This window comes from Lissotriton vulgaris, chromosome 9 (assembly GCF_964263255.1).
Source record: "Lissotriton vulgaris chromosome 9, aLisVul1.2, whole genome shotgun sequence".
NCBI lineage: Eukaryota > Metazoa > Chordata > Amphibia > Caudata > Salamandridae > Lissotriton > Lissotriton vulgaris.
This window is the reverse complement of record NC_141697.1, coordinates 1,035,053,091-1,035,075,147: the sequence shown is the minus strand read 5'-3', so window position 1 is coordinate 1,035,075,147 and position 22,057 is coordinate 1,035,053,091. Positions and strand designations below refer to the sequence as shown.

The 22,057-nt window shown below is 44.7% G+C and overlaps 1 protein-coding gene across 1 annotated transcript in view; it reads right to left on the bottom strand.

Annotated features, from left to right (window-relative positions):
* SLC6A11 (solute carrier family 6 member 11) overlaps window positions 1-22,057 on the bottom strand; it is a 726,232-nt gene that overhangs the window by 405,852 nt on the left and 298,323 nt on the right. The gene's annotated exons all lie outside the window — the stretch shown is intronic.

Below are 22,057 nucleotides of genomic sequence, written 5' to 3'. Positions count from 1 at the left end.
TAGAAACATATAGAAATGTAAGAGAAATCCATACATATGCCACTATTAGGAAAGGATTAAGTGACATTTACCCCATACTCAGAATGGCTTAGTCACTCACCTGCGGGTGGAAGCCACCAGAAATACCCATGACACGTCCTGCAGTGGATTGCCACCACATCAGTCATTACAAAACAAGTCCACAAAAAGGGGCCCTAAATCATTTCATTCTTAGAAGTCCGACTTAAATAAATTGCCACCAGAATTGTCAAAAAGAGCATTGCGATGAATGGTAAAAGTAGTGACATACATAGTAACGCTGTTTGGGTTTTGGTCACACGCAATTTCACATTTACTAAATAAGTGCCATGCAACTAGCAGTGATAAATACTGAACATTAAAGTCAGTTGGCATCTGGGGTTTTAGAGAATGGGCCATCATCTGGATGAGCAAGAAATAGTGAAATAAGAAGTTTGATCTCAGAAGTATGGAAAACTTCACTGATGAAGTTTTTATTATATAAAGTTAAAATACATTGAGAAAAAAGATGAAAATATATAAATGGAGAAGATCAAACTTTATCAGAACCATTTAGAAACTGAGGTGGGATAAGGTTTTAACTTACAAACATTTTTTTCAGTTGGTAGGCTGCTGGAAAGAAGTACACAGTTCTGTCGCATTGTACTTTTCTCAATGGGAGCTCGTGTTACGGCTTGAAAGTGGCTGTAACACAAGCTCCCATTGAGAAAAGGGAGGTGCAGGTATTCCCTGCACTCCTCAAGGTGCCTACCTTGGGATGCAGGGATCAACAGGGAGTGCCCCCTCAACCTCCAATCAGAGGCCGTGCACCCAAGGGGGCCCTGCTGGGGGATCCCAAAGTCAAGTTCCGACATCCTTTCCATGTCAGAATGGCAGGCACAGAACGGCTGTCGAAACCCGACATTGTAATCTCAAGGGCGAAAATGCCAGCATTAAGAGTACAGGCTGGATTCCGAATGGTGACGGACTCTTTGAGTCCATTGAAATCCAGCCGGAATGACCAGCAGGTTTAGTTTACAACCGCCTCTATCGTAATGAGGTGGTCATAAAGTAAACCGACTGATGCATTACGATGTGGCTGCAAAAGGCTCCGACCGTAGCCCTTTTTGTGAAGGAAAGACGAAGATTCAGGCTGTGGCCAATGAGGGCTCCACGAGACCGGATACCGCTTCTGCGAGGAGCCACTGAACAGGATCTGCTGCCTTGTAGAAGAGTGTAGTAGGAGCTTTTGCAAACTAAGGCAGACTGGCAATGCACCTCAGGTAGATCGATGAGCATGTAGGTCCCTGTGTACTCTCCGTTCTATAGAGCAATTTTTGTCTGAAAATGTTTTAAGTACCAAGTTTTAAATTTGGGCTATGTGTGCACTTTTAGCACCATTTCCAAGGGACCTGGACAGGAGGTGCACCACTTAAAGGGTCAGGACTCACTCAGGCTGGGTCCAGGTACCGGTTCAAGATGATTGGAGCCTTTGCTGTCAGAGGCTCTGAGCAGGAGGCCTGCAAGCTAGCCACACTGGTATTCCTGGGTTCAAGCAGAAAGCAGGTCTCAAGCAACAGGTTTGTCCTCTAATGGGAAGAGGGCAGGCTTCAAGCAGTAGAGTTGTCCTTATTGATGTAGCAAGACAGACCTCTGATGTTCACAAGAGGCCACTTTAACAGGCAGTCCTCTGAGAGTCTTTTATCTGGTCCAGGAGTAAACGGGAGAGTGGGTATGAGGGTCCTACTTTATACATGGTACCCCATCCAAAGTGGGAGATACTTTTAGAGGCTTCCTCCCACAGAAGTGTCTGGAGGTTCCTGCCTTTCCACCTCGTCTCAGCCTGTCTGCAGGTACAATAGACCATTGGGAATTTCTTTGTGTTAGAGTTGAAGCTCAGCCTTTCACAGTGCAAGTGGGGCTGTGCACAGCTCCACCACCCGCATCCTGCCTGAGATGCCCATGCAGGCACACCTAGTCATGCTATTGTGTGACTGTCTGGGAGGAATGCAGAAAGCCCAACTGCCAAAAATATCTAGTAATGAAACCCAGGAACAGGCTGAATGCACCAAATGGTTTGGAAAGCAAATGTAAACTTTCTAAAAGTGGCATTTTCAGAATTGTGACTAATATCTGACTTTACCACTAAAGCTTGGAATTGGGGTTGGCCCTCACTCTGGTAAATTTTTTATCCATTATGCATATTGTTGGACCCGGCCCTTTTTGGCAGGTTCACCCCGAAACTTTTTGATTTTTCCTAGCCTATTTCTGTAACCTGGTGTTGGTGATTTTAGGCCTCTGCGCACTTTTTCACTGTGGTCCAGTGTAAAGTGTGTATGTGTGGTGAGAGTGATCTGCCCTCCCATAGGAATGCATGGGGAATATGTGTGACCATGGTAGTTCCTGATGTGTGAGGTATACAGGGTCGAGTTTGGTATGTGCAAACTCGTGAGATTGAATGCTGCGCGATGATGTGTGCAGCATAAATGTGTCTAGTGTGGAAGTGCCACTTCTAGTAGTTGGCATGTCTGTGTAAATTATGTGAATTGTCTGTCTGGCTTGTGATTGGCTGGAGCTGGCTGGTGAGCCTGGCTCCAGGAGTAAGGATGGGTTTGCCCCAGTGGGGAATGGAGAGCTATGCATGTTAATGGCTGGGGAGGAGTGCACCTGGGACCTGAATAGAGCTGGGCTTTCCCGACACAATGCTGGCTCCGCCCCCTGTGGCGCGACTGATGACCCTAGCCTGGACAGTGAATGGGGAGAGGGGCTGAGCAACAGAGTGCTCCAAAACCAGATGCGTATGGTTTTTCCCCCACCCTGCAGACACAGACAAAGGATTTTTTCTGTATAAAAAGAAGGCTGTGACCTTATTTAAAATGTTCTTGTTTTTCCTACCTTGAAACAAACAGGGGTGGGCTGCTGCTGGGGCCCAGGGGAAGGCTTGCCTCACTGGGTCCTGCCCAGCCCTTGGACTGCTGATGGACCTGGATGCCTGGAGGATCTTTTTGCATGGGGTCCCCTTTGCTCCACTTTGCCCCCAGGACCTTTTTCTTTGAATCCTATGTTTCCGGGTCCCTTCTGGTGATAGGGATCGTTCCTGGGACCTGTGGGCTTGCCTGTGCCCCTAGCGCCTTGAGAGCGCTTTATTCTACCTTCCTGGGCAGAGCGCTGTCGTTTTCCCTTTGAGGGAAGCGCTCCTGCCCTTCGTATGCTCTGGGTGCGCAGGTGCCCACCCTGCATCTTTTGCGTGTTTTAAAAATTCCTTACGGGTGCTACCCCGTGTATAGCACCCTTAGCGGGTGCCCAACCCGCGTGCTGAGTTTATTTTTAAAAATCGAGGGTGCCCACCCCTCATTTGGCACCAGGAGAATCGCTGCAGCGGCCCGAGACGTTTTTAATAATGGCAGCCGCGTCTGCTGCCCGCCTGGTTGTGGGCGAAGCTGCAGACGGAAGAGGAAGTGCGGCAGGAAGAGGAATCTGTGTGAGGAGGAGGACGGGAGCCCACCCCGCCTCCTCGTGTGCCGGGTAGCCAGTCCCGGGACCCAGGAGGGGGCCCGGGTGAGGAGGTGAGGCCGTTGTGGGGGGCTCTCGTGGTGAAGAGAGAGCCCCGCGCCGAAGGATGGGACCCGCCTCCCCCACGCAGGAAAGAGGAGCGCTGGAGCTTCCAGGCTCCATGGCGAAGTCCTGGTCCCAGGGGAGGAACCGGGCGAAAAGCAGAGAAATGCCTCCAACGAGCCGGTGAGTAAAAGCCAGCTGGGGGGAAGACCAGAGCTGCCCCCGTCTATGGAGGGCACAGACGTTTGGCCCCAAGTGTTTGCTCAGGCCCAGAGAGACCCACATTTTGTTGTATAGGAGGGGGGGAATGTCGGGGCACGTTGTCGGTGCCCGCCCTCCCCCGTACCCATAGCAGGGCAGTGCCCGGTTTCAGAGCGGCCCGATAGCAGCGGGCCGCTCCAACCTACAGGGGCACATTTGTTTTAGGGCCACATGGCTCCAGCGTTTGGGGACAACTTATTTACAGAGCCCCGTGTGGCTCAAGCCTGCACATATCTTTCTTTAGAGCCTGGGTGGCTCCAACGGGTAACAGTTGTTTTCAGAGCCTGAGGGCTCAAGTGCTCTGTCTATGGTGGGTGCACAATTCATTTAGGAGCTGGAGTGCTCTTAGTGGCATACTTTATTTCCAGAGCCTGTGTGACCCCAGCATTTGGCTCAGTGCTGTTCCAGGGCTAGTGAGAGCCGGCTCAGTGTTGTTCCAGGGCTAGTGAGAGCCCATGCTGCAGTTTTACTGATGTCTCAGCTGCCCAGCAAGTAGTGGGCAGCTGCACCGTTTAGGCTTTTGTTTCTTTTAGAAGAACCTGTTCTTTGTGAATCCCGGAGTGAGTCGCACTCCCTTCACCCCTACCTTGGCCTGTCACAGCTGCGCAGCACTTAGTGCCAGCTGCAGCGTTTAGGTCCCTGTGATTGTCATCTGCTGCCCAGCAAGTAGTGGGCAGCTGCAACGTTTAGGTTTTGCACCGGTGGTGCACCCCTGACTGGCCCTGCGATGGCAGCGCGCCCTGACATTTTGGACACAGGGCATTTGAGTCCCCTTATTGGATGGCCAGTAGGCCAGGGGGGCTGGTATGTGGATAGGGCGCAAGGCCCTAATGTGATTTTTGCACAATGTGATTACTTTCTATGTTTGTGATGATAATTGCCTAATGTGATTTATGTGCTAAATGTGATATGTGCTTTAAATGTGGGGCTAGGAAATGTAATGCATCTAGTATGTTTTATGCACCCTGTGTTGATACCTCTAGAGATGGTTTTACCTATGGAGGTTGGTTTTAGTGAGAGTTTACTTCACTGTGAGTTACGCCCCTAAATGTGAGTTATGCTCAGGGGGTAGGGTCTAATGTGTTTAGACTAGTGAGGAGATTGCCTACTGTATTTTTACTGGTTGGGCTTAAATGTGAGTTATGCGTAATGTGCAATGCCATTATGCCTGTGATACCTCTAGATGTGCTTTCATGCTTAGGAGGTTGGTTTGCCTAGTATAGTTTATACTAGAGAGGTTATGTGTCCATGCGTGATCTAGGCCTATGGTTATTAGTATTGCGTAGTGTGTACCTACCTTCCACCAGTGGTTCCTGGTTGTGGTCTATAATTGTTATTTTGTGCTACACTTATTCTATGTTCTAGAAGTGCTATTTCTGTATATTGTGTGATTACTACCTGATGTGTTTTGATAATACAAAAGTTATTTTTATATAATCTTGTGTGGAGTTCCCTTTGTGGTGTGCCTGGGAGGTTGTTGGTGTTGTGTGTGTGCGCAAAAGCTTTACAAATTGCCTCCCGGATAAGCCTGTCTGCTTGTGCCAAGCTACCAAGGGGGTGAGCAGGGGTTATCTTGTCGTGTGACTCCCTTGCCATGACTAGAATGTTGGTTTCTACCTGGCTTTGGGGTAAGCCTTAGCCAACCAGAAATCCCAGTTCTTACATTGGTGATCAGCGGTGAGGATTAGGACTTGTGTTTGCGCAGTGCCACAGCGACAACGGGCCACATTACAAAACTCTGCATTTTAGATAGTCACATGTTTTCGATTATTGTTTTTGATTTTGTTTTTCCTCAAGAGTGTCATTTTCAAATGGTGTTCCTGCGCTTTTATGTTTAGTGGCAGAAGAGAGAAAATGACAGGGCGGGACGCCAGTAGAGGGGGAGGTTCCCATAGATAAGGAATCCCTTGTTGGGTACAGTGCCCAATCCCTGTTCCTGTCCCCAGAGGTGTGGCTAGATGGAAGAGAGGGAGTGTGGAGGAGAAATGGCTAGCTCAGGAGGGTGGTTATCGCCTTAGTGTAGTGTGTGTGTCTGGATTCCCCAGTATGGTAGGATCCAGTGGTGGCAGCTAAAATGTGTCCAGTGCGTGAAGTCCCATTCCCAGTTCCCAGATTATGGTGCCTAGTGTGCAGTAAGAGGGGTACAGGTTGAGAGTCAGAGGCAGTGAGGAAGTGTCTCACCAGTCTGGAGGGGGAGTGTGTGGATGAGTGGTGTGTTGAACTGGAGGAGTTGGTGTGAGTTTTTTTTTGTGATAAAAGGAGCTTGCACGGGAGGTGTACCTCTGGTGGTGTGCAGGAGGTCCTGCAGAGGCACTGGATGAGAAGATGGACGTCTCGCGGTGTGCTAGATGTCTTGCAGAGGCATTAGGGAGTGATTTCAAAAGTAGTGGTTATGTATCTGATGATCCTGTGTAGGGGAAGAGGTTCATGTGTAGCCCAGCTAGGTCCCAGTAGGATGGTAGGGGTGTAGGGACTCACGCCCTATCTCAGTGGAGGCGGAGTGAGTGTGGGACGTTGGCCCGAAACCCTGCCTCAGGGCCTGGAGGGTTCCCTAAGGGAGCGCCAGGTCAGGAGCCTAGGCTGTACGTACAGGTCATTTGAGGAGGATCTTCCTGTGTCTAGAGGACGGGGAGTGTCTGTAACCAGACCTCTGGTGGTACTGGTGTTGGGCAATACCGCTCCTAAGTGGAGGGTGCAGAAGTCCTGGTTCGCTGGGCATTTGACCGTCTAGAGTGCTTGAACATTTGTGGGGCCTCTGGAGGTCGTTCCCCAAGGAGGAGGAAGGCCAGGTTCAGGTTCAGCCTGACCTGGAGGAAAGGGCATCTGTAATCAGTGTCCTGACCGGTTTGGCTTCCAGGGGTACCGCTCCAAGGTAGGAGGGTGCAGAACTCTGGAAGGGGGTGCAGAGGGAGGGCATCCTTGCCTCTGATCCCGGTGCAACCTGAGGATTTAGACCCTAGGTTTGGAGATTAGTAAACTTCCAGGTCAAGAAGGAATCTCTGCCAAGGTAGATCAGCTGAAGAGACTGAGGGGGCTGCCCTTGCTGTGTGTTCTGGGGCTCACCTGCAGTTTGTTGTTTCCACTAAGGTAGAGGAAAGGAGACTTTGCTGTGTGCTGTGTCCCCCCACCTGCTTGAAGAGGGACTGTGCTGTGTGCTTTGTACCTTTGGGATGTGCAGCTCGGGTTTCCTATCTCTCATCTTCTCCATAATTTTTCACTGTCTTTTCCTTTAACCCTATCTCTCATATTCATAACCCCCATGTCATTTTATTTTTAACCATTTGCAAAAATTCTAAATCATATCAGATTTGTGATTTTTTTCGCAACACTGTGAATAAATCCACTACTAGCGTGATTGCTAGCATGATAGCTTTTTTACTCATGGATCATGCACTATTTTCTGTATCTTTTCCCGCTGTCGTTTGTAGGTTTTTCATGAATCTGGGTCCCCCAAGCAATCTCGTATGGTCATACACTTCTCAGTCTCATTGCGCCTGTTCCTTACTAAATTGAAACTGGTTTTTAAGATGCGTAATACAAAAATTGTACAAAGCCCTCCTCCTGTCAATAACATCTATCCAAAAAATTGACAGGGACTGCAAATCAATTAATTGAAAATTTGAAGAGCAGAGGTATACAAAAAGTGTTCACACATTTAAGCCTACCGGGAAAAATTTTAAAGCGAATATCCCAGAAATGATTGAATGGATTTCCACCAAAACCAACAAAAACATGCTGTTGTTAGTAAAGATGTATTTTATTGCAAAATGTGGTGTAAATACTTTCATCTATTTTGGCAAGCAACATTTACGACAGCAGTTAAAATGGGAAACTAAATCTTATTCTCCCCTTTAATTTTGTTCCATAGGACAAAATTGGTCGAACATTGGTGTACGAGACCTTATGGGCCATATGCTTCAACATATTTTCCCATACACACAGAATGGGCAAAACCCTTTGATGCATCTGGCCCTATATGACTACGCCAATTGAGTGACAAAGTTGGACCAGTCCCGCCCATAGGGGTAAACAAACGGTATCGTCAAACCACAAAATGTCTTTTTAATGAACAGAACATCTGAACTGCAACTACACAGTAGTGACTGCCACTGTGCAATATTGTGATGTCATGCTCATTGAATTTAGTGTAAGAGTTATGACTTGCATTTCTTCTGTATGAGTTATGAAAGGAGGTCCTAAAGAAAATCGAATGTTTAAAACCAGAAAAGTACTTTAATTGTGGTTTGTTAAATGAATTTCTGAGGTTATTTTAAGCTCATGCTAAGGAGCTAAGCATAACTTCAATTTACCCTGTTTTGGCAGTAAATTCCTATGGTATTTTGGATCCTATTATACATGCAGCTTATATGAAAGTATGCTGCATCACACTGTGTTCTTTGGTTGTGCACAGTGGGTTTGGCCTACTGTCAGCCCTTCACCCAAACCGTCACTGGCAGCTAACCCCACTGCACACAGCTTTTAGGCTGCCAACCAGAGGTTTATCTACTATTTTCTTCTTTTTTAGATGTTGTTATCTAGTGTTTGCAGACCCAAATCGAGGCCCCAACATAGGTCGACAAGCTCGTGCTGGGGCTCACAGAGATCCCAAAAGAGTTTTCCCAGACCTTGGAGTCATATTGCTGTCAGCAAAGCATGACTGCAGCCCCATTAAAAAATGTCAAGGAGTCAGGGGATGCTCCCTCGCACTGTTATGGTCACTTTCATTTTTCAGGATGCAAGGACAGCACCCAGCCTTCTGACAATTGTTTTTCTGTTAACACCAACCATTCAGAAAGCATACAGATATTATAGCACCTGAAATCAATTAAGTGAGAAAATGCTTTTTCGTCCACCATGATTGCATTATTTTTTTAATTTGATTCATATATGGTCTGCAAACTCCTATTTGTGGACCATCTGTATCTTTATTTCTCCTCGATTTTTCTTTTTCTATGTGTTCTGTATTCTTGTGATTGTTTTTGTGCAGAAAGTTCTCCTTTCCTGCACAAAAACAATCATCCCCACCACGCAGGCACCCATGCACCATGGTGCAAAGGTGCCTGAGTTGGTGCACGAAGCAAAGTGGTACAACGGCGACGCAGACCATAAGACAGATTTTGAAGCCACACAGAGCCAATTTGTGTGGCTCTGAGCGTCTTAAAAAAATCTAGAGTAATGCAATGCAGTGCAAACCGCTGCGCTGCGTTATTCTGCCCTGGGAAGACATTACATGGGAATGGCGTGGGTGTTTCCATGCAACTCCTATGGAGTTTGATGCATCCCCGATTTACAAGAACTTGTAAACCTGGAATGTGTCGACATCTTACACTTTCCCAATCGAGGTGTAAACAAGTAGAAATATCTCGGTTTCTCTTTGGTATTCTGCAGCACACATAGAAAGTGGGAAAAATATTTCTTCCAGGATTGTTTTTATGCAGGAAGGTGCCCCTTCGTGTACAAAAACAATCTTGCATGCAATGCAATTATGGTGCCTGCATTGGCTCTAGGCAGCCCATTGTTGCGACATCGGGTGGGAAAGTACAGGAATATACAAATACAGTGCTCCTTACGTGCGGCCATGGCCTTCAACACTGCAGTGCGAGACAGCGGCCCTGCGGCCGTTCCTGTTGGCCCGTCCCCCATGACTGCGGCTCGACTGCTGGCGTGTGCTGTTTTGCCCCCCTCGGCTACTGCGAAGATTTCTGCCGCCGTGCCTCTACGAGACTGTAGGTTCGTGGCCCCGTATTCCCAGGAGGCTTAGACTGTGGCGACCATGTGCGAGGGCCCCATGTCGGGGCCCGTCCATTCCAGTCTGTCTGGGGGGGCTTGGCGGATGTTTGATTCGAGCTGCTTTGGTGGGGACTCGTGGCTGCCTTGCAGAGGTCACCTCGCTTCTTTGGATGGCGGGGCCGCACCCAGTCTATGTGCTGCTCCTGATGTTCCTACTTGATGGTCTGATTTGTCACAGCCACTGCTTGCTTTGCTGTTTGAGACTGGGGCCCTCTGAACTGCACCCTTTGCCTTCCCTGTTTCGATCCTGTGGGCACTCCATGCCGAACTGTTTGCTACCTACCACTTTATTACGTACGAAAGCTATGCTCAGGAAAGGACAGGGGTGAGACAGAATTGCCTCGGCGGACTACTGATTATTGTACGTAGATGAGGACTACCCGCAACTGTGACAAGATGGCCGACTCCTTTTCCTGTTCCTGATGTTTGAGGTTGTGTCTTTCTCGCTTTGATGTGGGTTTCAGTTGTGTTGAGGCGGGGGGTTGGAGCTGAATGTTCGATTGCAGATCTCCTCTCCCACTAGATTTCTTTCCCCTCACCCTTCCCCTTTTTCTTTTGGTCTGTTGTGCTCTTTTTCTTACTCTCTGCTTCTTCTATATTTCGGGTTCTATTTAGGGCGACAGGCACGCTGCTGGGGGGATAAGCCGTAGCCTTCTGCAGGGGTGCAGGGTGGTGTGGGAGGGATGGGGTCTTTCTGTTGTTCGTTTTTCTTTTTTCTTTGGTTCTATGGCTCTTTTGTTTCCCTTTATCGGAACGCTGTGTCTGCACCGTCCTCCACGGAATGTTAGCTGGTGGTGCAGGGCTCGCTTTCCCTCATTCACGATATTGGCTGCACATATGTCATGTCCATGTCTTACATGCCTTGCCCCGATAGTGGTTCCTCCAGTTCTGTTTGCTTGTTCGCTGTGGGGTGAGTGCAGTGGCGCCGCGTTCTTTCTTTCCCTTTTTTTGACATTCTCCTCTCTACCCCTCCCCCCTTTTTTCTCTTTATTTAGGTTAGTATAGTGGATGCTACTACGTTGCTGTTTTGGTTCTTCTGATCCATGTCAGCACGCATTCAGGGGTGACGGGTGTGTGGCGGGCTGTGGTGGGAACTGATCTGAAACGGGGCTTCCATAAGTTGATTTCTGTCCCTTGCTGCTATTATTTCCCTTTTTCAATGCCCCTTTGTATCGCTACTTTACATATAACCCGCCATGGACATTCCGATGCAGAAAGTTGCAACTGGTCCTGCTATACTTCCTATTATATTATAAAATTAACCTTATTCAATCCTGCCTCTAGCGGTCACGTTTGGTCTATTAATGTTTGATTGCTTGCCTGTATACCATTGGATGACTGCCGGGAACCTTCAATGTTGCTCATGTGCGTTCATAATATGTCGTGGCCGGCCTGATTGGTTGTAGGCCCGTATTTGTATGCTTCTGATCGCACAATAAAGGTTTTAAAAAAAAAAAAAATGAATAAATACCATTGGAAAAGCACCATGCTATCTCTCCTATGTGTGTCTAACGATGATTCTCACAGTGCAAATAGTCGATACTCACAGATTGGCTTAGGGGTAACCAACACCTTAATCCTTGCCTACTATAGTCATCTGTGAGATTCATTTAATAAAATGCCTCTATGTAGGATTAATAGAGAGTAATAACAATCCACCCTTCAAAGCTCATCAAATTTAGCATGAACCTTTCACCATCAATAAATCAGGGCAAATTCACTTATCATAATTTTTCATAATAAAAAATCAGCCCTATAACCGTTATCACTGTTTGTCACCATAGCCAACTCAAACGTACTGTGGTGGGCATAAACATTCTCACAAGACAACTGCAAGGAATACCATATTTAGATTTCAAATATATTTAAAACGATAGTCATCTAAACAAAATAAAATCTCCTTTAAGAGAGCCTAGTAGAAGTATTCAAAGTGCAAATGTTCTATCCCCAATGGTTTGTTTGGGCGGGCCACTGACACCATCATCTCTGCCTACTACGATAATCTGTGAGATTCCATGTAACAAAATCCCTACATATAGACTTTAGCAGAGTGTAATAACTAGCCATCCCGAAAAGCCTATTGCCTTTAAAACATGATTTTCACATTATGTAAGTCCGTCCTCTAACCTTTCATACAAAACACATCAAGATTATAGAATGTAGAATACCTTTTCTCAAAGAATGGATATGGTCCAGAGCCTTTACCATTGGATTGACACCATAACCAATACAGGCCCTCAAGTGCACATAACCTGGCAACCATGAGTATGGGACTGGAAAACAGCAATATAACAGTAAATTATACACCTGCTTAGGACAGATTAACAGCATTGCAGTACCATGGGTGTGCCCCCGAAATAAGGCAAACATGATGTTAGTCTGCCTTCTCTGGGCAGCCATACTGCTATTATCTCAGGCAGCTGGATAAACAAAATAATTACAAATGTACTGATGGGAAGCACTATTTCCTTGGAAGCACACAATTCCTGTCCAATCAAAACATGTACGACTGTCCAGCAGATTGTGTGCAGGGCCAAATCTCCTTTCTGAGGTATTCTTGAAAAATCCTATTTTGGTTCATCAAGAGCTGTTGACACCTGCACTGTCAAACTAGGCTTGATGATGTCCTATTACTCATTAAGGAGCACTTTCCATAACAATTTCTCAACATGCGGGTTTAGACACAAAGTTATTTAATCTGTTCAGAGGGATTTTCTTTTTAAATGTGCAACGTAATGAATTAATTTGCAGATGTCTCCTGTATTTGCCTCATCTTTGTCACCAGTCAGACTGTGTTAATTACAAAATTCACACAAATGTAGAGGTGGGATATTACTTCTCTACAACGTTTTTTCTCTCCATCAGGATTTTCATATGTGTGCACTGTTATGACATTTATATAGTCAGATATAGAATGTGAACAGAACAATTACATTTCATAGTTGAAACTTTTCTTATGTGTGATGGATTTGAAATGTAGTTACTCTATTAATTGGCCAGCTAAAACAATAATATATAAAATCTAACTAAGGAGTTATGGGAGTAATGTATCCTACATAATCTTTAAACATGGTGTATTTTCTTGAAACATGTCCCCCTTCACAATTGTTTTTATTCATTCTCTGGGTTCTTGCCAATATATGGAATATCATTGTGAAGAAACTATTTTGGGCCAGTCATTTTGATTGCCACTTATTTTCTACATTGTATATCTAATAGACAATATCAGAAATATGACTAAATTGTAAAGTCACAAACAGGAACACACACAGAAAAAGGCTTCACATCAACTGATTTTGGTTGGTAGGATATATGATACTTCTGTTATTCTGCTATTCCCCTCCAATCTGTCTTCTGTGCCCTACACTGAAGCAGCCATCATAAACATAACTAACCTTTACTAGTTTACAATCCTTTAAATAGCAACTTATATCTGACTGTCTTATTGCAACTTGCCACCCACTATTGTATGGCCATACACTTCCTCATGAGGAACTCCTATAAGAAGGAAGCCCTATACTTTCCCCCCCCTCCACTATGACTTTCTATACCCTTGGATCTATCAAGTTTCCTCTGGACACTTCAGTGACCTTCAACTCATGCAATAAATCTAGGTATTCTTTTAAACTCCTTTATGTTATGGGAGTCTTTATCACAGTAAATGTAAATGTATAGGCATTTATATAGCGCACTACTTACCCATAGGGTCCCAAGGCGCTTCGACCGCTGCGAAACCCTTCCTGGCTTCCCTGAGAGATGGTCCCTTAATGGGTATCTCCAGGGTGAGACCAGGCATCCCCGGCGGTCTGGTGGGGCCGTTAGTGAAGATGAGGCAAGCTAATGCCCAGAGTTGCCGAGTATGATCGCTGATCAGAGTGGGCACCGAGGCGAGAGAATTATCGAGTCCGCTGACCCTGGTCCAGAAACCTGCCGCGCCGGGAATCGAACCCTGGTCCCGGGCCGTCCTCTGCTCTCGGGTCTGCCGCCTCTAACCAGTGAGCCACACTACTTCACTTCACAGTCACTGGAGAAAGATTTAAAATTCGAACTACATGTAAAATATACCATCCTATCAATTTTTCTATGCCAAAGCACGGATCAATAGAAAGGAAAACAACAACTCTCAGGCAGTGAATTGGCTGGTTCTGGTGCATTTGGAATGGTATTTAGTACAGAGTATTCCCTTTAGCATATAATGTACTGGAGATGGGAATGTCTTTGTCTACTTGTCATTAATTGTATACACAGTAAATTATGAAAACATAGGGGAGATTTAACCTTTTCAGTGAAAAAATCTATGCTAAGACATAATTTAAAAACATTTCAAGCATTATATGTATGTGGTACAATGAAGCACACATGCAGTTTGAAATTTCTAGAGCAGTGTTTCTCAAATTGTGGGCCTCAACCCACCAATGTTTGGTGAGTCGAGAAAGTCCAAGCAATGAATAAAGATGCCTTGAAATTCTGTATTTATCTTTAGGAGCAGTCCGTTCAGGTAAGAGTGGTGGGGCAGGGTGGGGAGCGGGACTCAACAGAAGATGACAAGGGAAAATTAAATATTTATTTAATTTTCCCTTGTCGGCATCTTTTGAGTTCCAACCGCTCTTACCTGCATGGATCCTTCTATTTATCTTGTCATATTAGCTGTGTTTCAAAGACAGAGAACAACTGTCAGGCTATGCCTTCTGACAAATTGTTGCTTATATTTTTTTACATGGGGATTGGTGTCTAAAAACTCCTCTGAGTTTGCAGTCAGAGAAACAAATGTAAAGCGACAAAGGAAAGATTGAAAGGAAAGCCCATTGAATGTCATTTTTTGTAACACAACAAAATGTGAATACCTTGTAAATGAACTGTAGAAACTTAGCAGCTAGGAAAGCCAAAATAAAGCACTTTCCTTGTGATTCTGAGGTGTAATGGAAGCAAAGATCTTAATAGGTTCAAGACAAATCAAGACTCTTTACTTGGTGATGTACTAAAGACAAACATTCACTGAAGCCGATTTCGACACATTATCATTTGTGTGCAATATATTTTTATCAATAAAACTGTATGTGTGTGTAAATTTAGTGCCCATTTATTTAGAAAATGTGCACTACCACAAGATACTTTAGTAACATTAAAATAGTTACCCTCCTCATGCCCAAAATTAAAGTTATGTTATGTTCTGTTATGATATGTTATGTTATTAGGGTTCTTCTATAGCGCAACGGCTACTCCAGTAGGAGTGTCCCGGCGCTTTAGCGAAGAGGTCCTTTAAGAAGAGGAAACATAACTGCAGAATAAAAGGAACAGCAAAGTTAACTGGTAAACAGCCAGGTTTTTAATGCCTTTCTGAACGACATCAGACTAGGGGCCTGTCTGAGAGAAATGGGAAGCTCATTCCAGGCGCGCGGGGCCAGGTAATGAAAAGAGCGCCCCCCTTGTCTGGTTCGCTTGATGGTCGGAACAACCATTTTAGACAAGGAGGCAGATCGCAAAGTTCTGCTCAGCTTGTAAAGAGCAAGGCGCTTCCTAATGTACCTAGGGCCTGAGTCATGAAGGGCCTTGTAGGTCAGTGTCAGGCTTTTAAAGAGAGCCCTATTGGCTATAGGAAGCCAGTGCAGTTCCTTCAACAAGTCAGAAGCACTAGCTCGTCTAGGGAGTCCATAAATAGCCCTGGCAGCTGAATTTTGGACTACTTGAAGTCTCCTCACAAGATATTTAGGGAGTCCTAGATAGAGGGCATTTGCATAGTCCAAACGCGACCCGACAAGTGCTTGGACAATGACCCTTCGATGGTTCATAGAAATCAAGGGGAGGAATTTCCTGAGCATCCGCAGGATCCCGAAACATTTCCCCGAAAGACAGGATATTTGAGGCCCAAAGGTTAACTCATTGTCAACAATGATACCTAGATTTTTAGCCTTGGTACTTGCATTAACCGGTGGAAACAGGTCTTGTGGCCACCAACTTTTCCAGTTTGGTTCAGAGACACATCCAAAAAAAAGCAGCTCCGATTTATCGGAGTTGCATTTTAAGCCGTGTCTTTTGAACCAATCAAAGACTGCTTCTAGGCAGCCTCTGATGCGGATCCCATCGAACACCTCATTCTTGTCGTATGTGAACAAGAGCTGGGTGTCGTCAGCGTGAGACACGATCTGAGCGCCGAACGACTCCGCAACCTCTGCAAGGGGGGCCAGAAAGATGTTAAAGAGCAGGGGGCTAAGAATAGACCCCTGAGGGACCCCCACTTCCAGAGTTGCCATAGCTGCGGAGTGAGGTGGCGCCCAGATCGTTTGTCGACGGCTAGCTAGAAATGATTTGAGCCAGCTCCACACCGTCCCCCGGAGACCACAATCCCAGAGTCAAATTAGGAGGGTATCATGGGGAACGGTGTCGAACGCCGCCGACAGGTCCAACATGACCAACATGACCTTTCCTCCAGTATCCAAGACCTCTCTGATGGCAGTGGTGACTTCAAGTAGCGCGGTCTCTGTGCTGTAATTCGCACGAAACCCAGATTGAGTGGGGTGCAACAGATTGTTATTCTCGATGAAGTCAGAGATAGATCTGTGCACATGTCTTTCCGCCACCTTTGCCAGAGCAGGGAGGAGAGAAATTGGCCTGTAGTTGGCATGTATGATGGGATCCAAAGCTGGTTTTTTTATGAGTGGAAGGATGAGAGCACTCTTCCAAGCCTGAGGGACTACGCCAGAAGACAATGAGGAATTAAGAATGGAATTGATGGGGCCATTTAGCACAGGGGCTATTTTGTTAAGGCAAGAGACCGGGCAAGGATCTAGAGGAGAGCCCGACTTCAAGCTTGTCAGATGGCCTAATGAAGCAGCAAGGCTCAGCTGCGGGAATTCCCAGAGGGTGGGTTGTGAAGAGGAGAGGGCACCAAGAGCAGCATCCTGAGGCTGTTTTGAGTAAATGGCGAGAGAGGCTTGAATAGATGTTATTTTATCTACAAAATATTGTGCCAGTTCAGTCAGCCAAGGTTCTGAGTGGGACTGAGCAGAGATGCCTAGGGATGGAGAAGTAAAATCCTTGACAATTTTAAAGAGTTCCTTACAGGAGTTTTCAGATTCGTCTATCCGACGTTCAAGATAGGATTTTTTTCCACTCCAAATCATCTTGTGGTAAGATCTAGTTAAGTTTTTAAATTTTTCTTTCTCAAGAGGATTGTAGTCTTTCCTCCAGGCTCTTTCTGCTCTCTTGCAGTTTTGACGGGCTTTTCTAAGCTGAGATGTGAACCAAGGAGCAGAAGGACGTTTGTTTCCGGGTTTAGCGGCTTTCTCAGGCACGAGATCCGCCAGTATAGTCGTGAGCCAGTCAGTGTAATGAGCTAGATCGATTTCCACATTACCTGACAAGGTGCAAGTTACTGTTCTAAAACATTTGGGAAGCACTGGTTTAGGGAAATAAAACCTTTCTTTATGTTAATGCCTGGTTCAAGGAGGTGTTACTTTTTGGCACAAATCTCTGTCTACAAATGTTTTTGTTGTGATAAAAACAATTGAGGGTAGAAGAATGCCCATGAATGCCCGCCCATGTATGCCCATCTACCTACCATGTGAAGCAAAATAAGGTAGAGTAGAGCAAAGCATTAGTTTGAGTTACCTTTAGGGAACTTTCTAGCATAAAAAATCTTTTGCCCTGGAAAGTAAATAACAAATCTACACTTTTCACCAGTTTGCGATACTTTTGGTGACTTTCCACCTGCACAAGGACCTGATAAACCTGCCTGGTGCACATAGTACAATGGTAACATAAATTAGAGAAACAAACATTGCAAAATATGCATTCTTGTTTCTCTCTGATGAATTCTCATAAGAAGCAGCCAGTAAATACTAAGGGCCTTATTACAAGAACGGCTGTCCTGGGACCACTGTACTCGCAGTAGTGATCCAACAAGCCTATTACGATAGTGGCGGTGGGACCCCCAAAAGACTCCACCCTCTACCAGGATCCAGGATCCCCCTGCGGTGGCTGACTAAAAAGGGGCTGAATATGTTGGCAGTGTGCGAGCATATCATGACCTGCATTTTCACGCCCCATTTCATGGTGGGGATCCCACCCTGAAAAGGATTACAGATATACAGGTCCCTTGGGTGAATCTGAGCATGGGGTTGCATGAGGGGGCACATGTTGTGCCCCCTTTCAATTGTACCTTCGTGTGCACACTGTGTGGAATGCACAACATGGTGCATGCCACACTATGCCCGTACGTGATGCAGACTCTCACAGCGGTGGTACATTGTTTAGGCTCTCCTATGAGCCTAACATACCCACAGCTGTGACACTGCCGTCGCACCATCCGCCTGCCCTAGATTTAACTCCGGCAGGCAGGTTCACAGCACAGGTTTGGCAGTCTTCCTGGGACCACGGCGGTACTGGTCCCAGAGTAAGACAGCCAAACTTGTATTAAGACCCTGAGACTCTGCAGTAGGACAGTTGAGTATTTTTAGATAGAACTAATTTTGCATAAAGTCATGAAAACATAATTGTAAATTGTCTCAAACGTGACCAGGCTGAATCTATTTTGAAAATACTGAGCAACAATATTTTATTTGTCTGATGCTCATCCATATAGTGTTTTCAAAGATTCAGTCAGAGGAAATTATATTTGTCGACGTTAAGACGTTAAGACCCTTGTGGTAAACACAAGTCTTGTCAGGAAAAACAAATGATGACTCTTCAGGTCATACCCTGCAAAAAAATAAAAAATATCCGTGTTCCTACTCTTCTTTTCTATTTGGTGTCATTATTAACGTCATCTGATGATAATGCACGCAACTAAATAATTTCATCCTGCGTGATAATGTAATCCTGGACTGTCATAGCTTGTAAACATATCAAACAGTGCGATTGCGGTTGACAATGAGCCCTTAACAGATGTTTCTTTCTTAGAAAGAATTAATAAAACATGAGCTCACCTAGAGTTCTTCAGTAGCTGGCTGTGGCAATACTCATGAAATGTTAATCAAAAGTAATAAATATCAAGGGACCCGTCCAAAATTACCACAAGCCTCACTCATGAATTAAGGTAATTTGCTATCCTTCTATTTAGCAATACGCTCGTCATAAAAACAGCTAAAGAGTCACATCTTTTTTGTGTGAAAAAAATGAATTGAGTTTAGAAAAAGTAAATGACCTTTTTTTTTTATAAAGGTTAGCTTTGTCTAATGCTAAGTGGCTTATCCTATCCAAATTTAGCACCATAAATATGGCAGGGACTGAAACTCCATTCATGTCACTATCCATACGTCAAGTAAAGAGTCACTCAAGCGAGAAAATAAAAAACCTGTTTCAAAAATAGTCACTGCATTATAGGATGTCTTTCCAGACACTAAAACAGGCATTGTGAATGCATGCTTTACATGTGCAGTGAAATCAGTGCCAGTCTAAGGGAATATGTGAAGGGAGAAATACTGATTAGCGCATTGGTCATGAGTAGCTTGTGTTATTCACCAATCTTTTGCTGGGCCTTTCTCATCACACCTACCTCCCATCACCTTGGCAAGTCGTTCAACTTTTCCAATAGAGAAATTTACAGCTTCATCAGAAGCAGTCCTACTTCACATCATTACCATCAAGCCAAACGTCTTGTTTGAAGAGTAGGGCCCTTTGCAAACTTCTAATTCTGATTTTCAAAATCACTCATGAGACATCTCTATGGGTACTTCTATGACACGTTATCTGAGGTAACCTAAGCTCATCAAATAAGAGCCTTCTAACCATACCAAAACTGACCAATCCACTGCCCAGAAATTAAACGATTAAACAGCACCCACATCTTGAAACTTGAATGCCATGGAATTTAACTGTTACCACAGAATGTACATTGTTGATGTATACCTCACTATAGGAGACATCTGCCCACTATAGTGAGTCTATGCTTTACATTGTACTGTATTCAGAAGTTTCTCTGATCTTGATGTAGTTCCAATCATACAACAGCTTACTAAAACCATCCCATTTCATTTATGACAACATTGTTTTGTTGAAAATCGAATCAATACATCCACCTTTCAATGCACTAAAAAAATTTCAGCTCAAAATGTTACATGATGATATTTGGTAAATAGCAAAAAAATAAATGAAGCTTATTATACTCTAATCACAAAAAGCATACGTAATCAGCTCCAAACTTTTGCACACCATAAGAAGAATTCTGGGGTGCATGCAAAAAGCAAACCCCCACAAATGCTACTGAACTTTCAATAGGTAAGTCCATAACAAAGTAGAAGGGGTGGTATTATTAATGGAATAAACATCTTGCTAATCACTTTAAAAACATTGTTGCGTGGCAATCTACAGCTCAACATTCTGAACTGAAATATCGACAGCTAAGGGCAGTCAATGAGTACTAAATATGAGAAATGAAAAAGTATGTTAGTATGTCATATGGTGCCAAGTTTGTGTGAATTTCTACACTTCAATGTACATAAGAAAAAAGCCTTTACAAAGTACTTGATTATTGAAATGAAGTAATAAAGGGACATCAGCGGTGCTATCTTCTGTGTTCTGCTGGTATTTCAGCTTTATAGTAACAACATATATTTACTGTATAAATAATATAAATATATATACTATATATACAGATATAAACTCTGACAGTGTTTGCAGATAACTTAACACATAATTTACCTAAATGAAGAACAACAAAAGCGAGTTACATTACATAATCAAAGTAAAATCCTCTAACCCTCATGTTTTTGCCTCAGCACACAGAAGACCTTTATTGGAAAAAACCTGCATTTACACCATCATTCTAATGTCTGCATATGATGGTCACGAATCCTTTCAACATGCTGAAGATTTGAATGTATTAGTGCCTACATCAGGCTTATAATTGTTTACTTTATCATGCTTTTATTAAAGGAACACAAAACCGTAATGCATACTATACTAAATGAACACCAGTTGTGCATAGGAAAATTTCAGTCATATTAAAAGCAAATACTAGTGGGGGCGTGGCTTGGCGCCGACAGTAATGGCGGCACCCGTGTGAGGCTCTGCAGAAGCCCTGGGAGATTTACAGTCATTTGCCCGTCTTTTCTTGGTGGAAGACTTTCCCTGAGCACCGGAACATGCCTGGAGGCTAACGCGCCCGCTGACTCCGAGATGCGCTGATTTTGTACAGAGAACTTGGTAGCAGTCTCTGCCTTCACTTTAGGTATCGGCGCGGCCGCCATTTTATGGTGCCGCGCATTTCCAGCGTTCCCGATCACCTCATGAGGCTTCTCCTGTGACTATATTCTACTCCATGGTATACAACGTTTACAACGCGTGCGTTACAACGAAGTACCATTACCACGCGGATATAACAACGAAAGTTGTTACAACGAATTGCGCTGGGTGGCGCTCAAGGATAATAAATGATTTAATTTACTATCCCAACACCTTCCCTACTATCCACGGGGACTGGTGTTGGAATAGTAAATTATATTTTTTAAATTTGCGACCCCCCAACGCAAGTCATTGTAACGACTTGCGTTGTTACAACCGCGGTCTAATGGTATGCGTTGTAACAGTGTGCGTGGTAGTGACATACATCCCTACTCCATATCGGGCCCCCATGCTGTGTGAGGATACCCGTGACTCTCTTTTGGACTGTAAGATTTCCCTTCATATTTTGCCTTATTATGCCTGGTAGCTGCGTTTTCTGGCCTCCTGACCGCCATTTGCATGACCTTCAGAGCGTCTCTGCTCTTCTCACGATGTGGCGTAGGAGCGAGTTATATATTTAGTGGCTGGCTCCTTTTTTCATGACTCACAACCTATTGCAGAATACTGCCTTACAGCTTACAGATAGTACAGATGATGAAGCGCTATGCACCTCAGCCATTCAACAACACGGCGCATGTCTGCTATATCACCTCAATCTGAACTATTTTTATTGACTGTAATTGTGAGAGGATTTGGCATACTATTCTTCCCTCTTTATTTTGTCATACTCAGGCTGGCTACCTTTATTTCATGATGGACTACTGTTGCTTCACTGCCCTTTCTTCCTGCCAGTCTATGCCCTCAATTGAAATTATTTGTTCTGCTCTGCATGGAACTTGCTTGTGGATGTCTATCAACAGTCAACCCTTCATGCCCTACTATTATTAACTACTGCTGTCTCTGTTTATGCGGATATCGGGGTGAATGGAGACCTTGATTCTGTGCATAGTTCTGAGCCTTTGCTTGGCAGTTAATCTTAGATGAGATTCTAATGCTTTCAAACATACCTTTTTGAACTATTTTACTTTTCTCCAACTTCACGGTCCATTGCACGTGTTCTTACCTAAGGGTCGCTGATCCTCCACGTTCAGTGATTTTCTCAGTTCACTGTGCATGTTTCCTTATGGCTATGCACCCACTGATGGTTTCCTTCGACTCAGTGCAGTAGCTCACTTTTCGCCTGGTTCGTTCTACTCATAATCTGTATGACGCCCGCTTTCACCTTGTGCCTGAC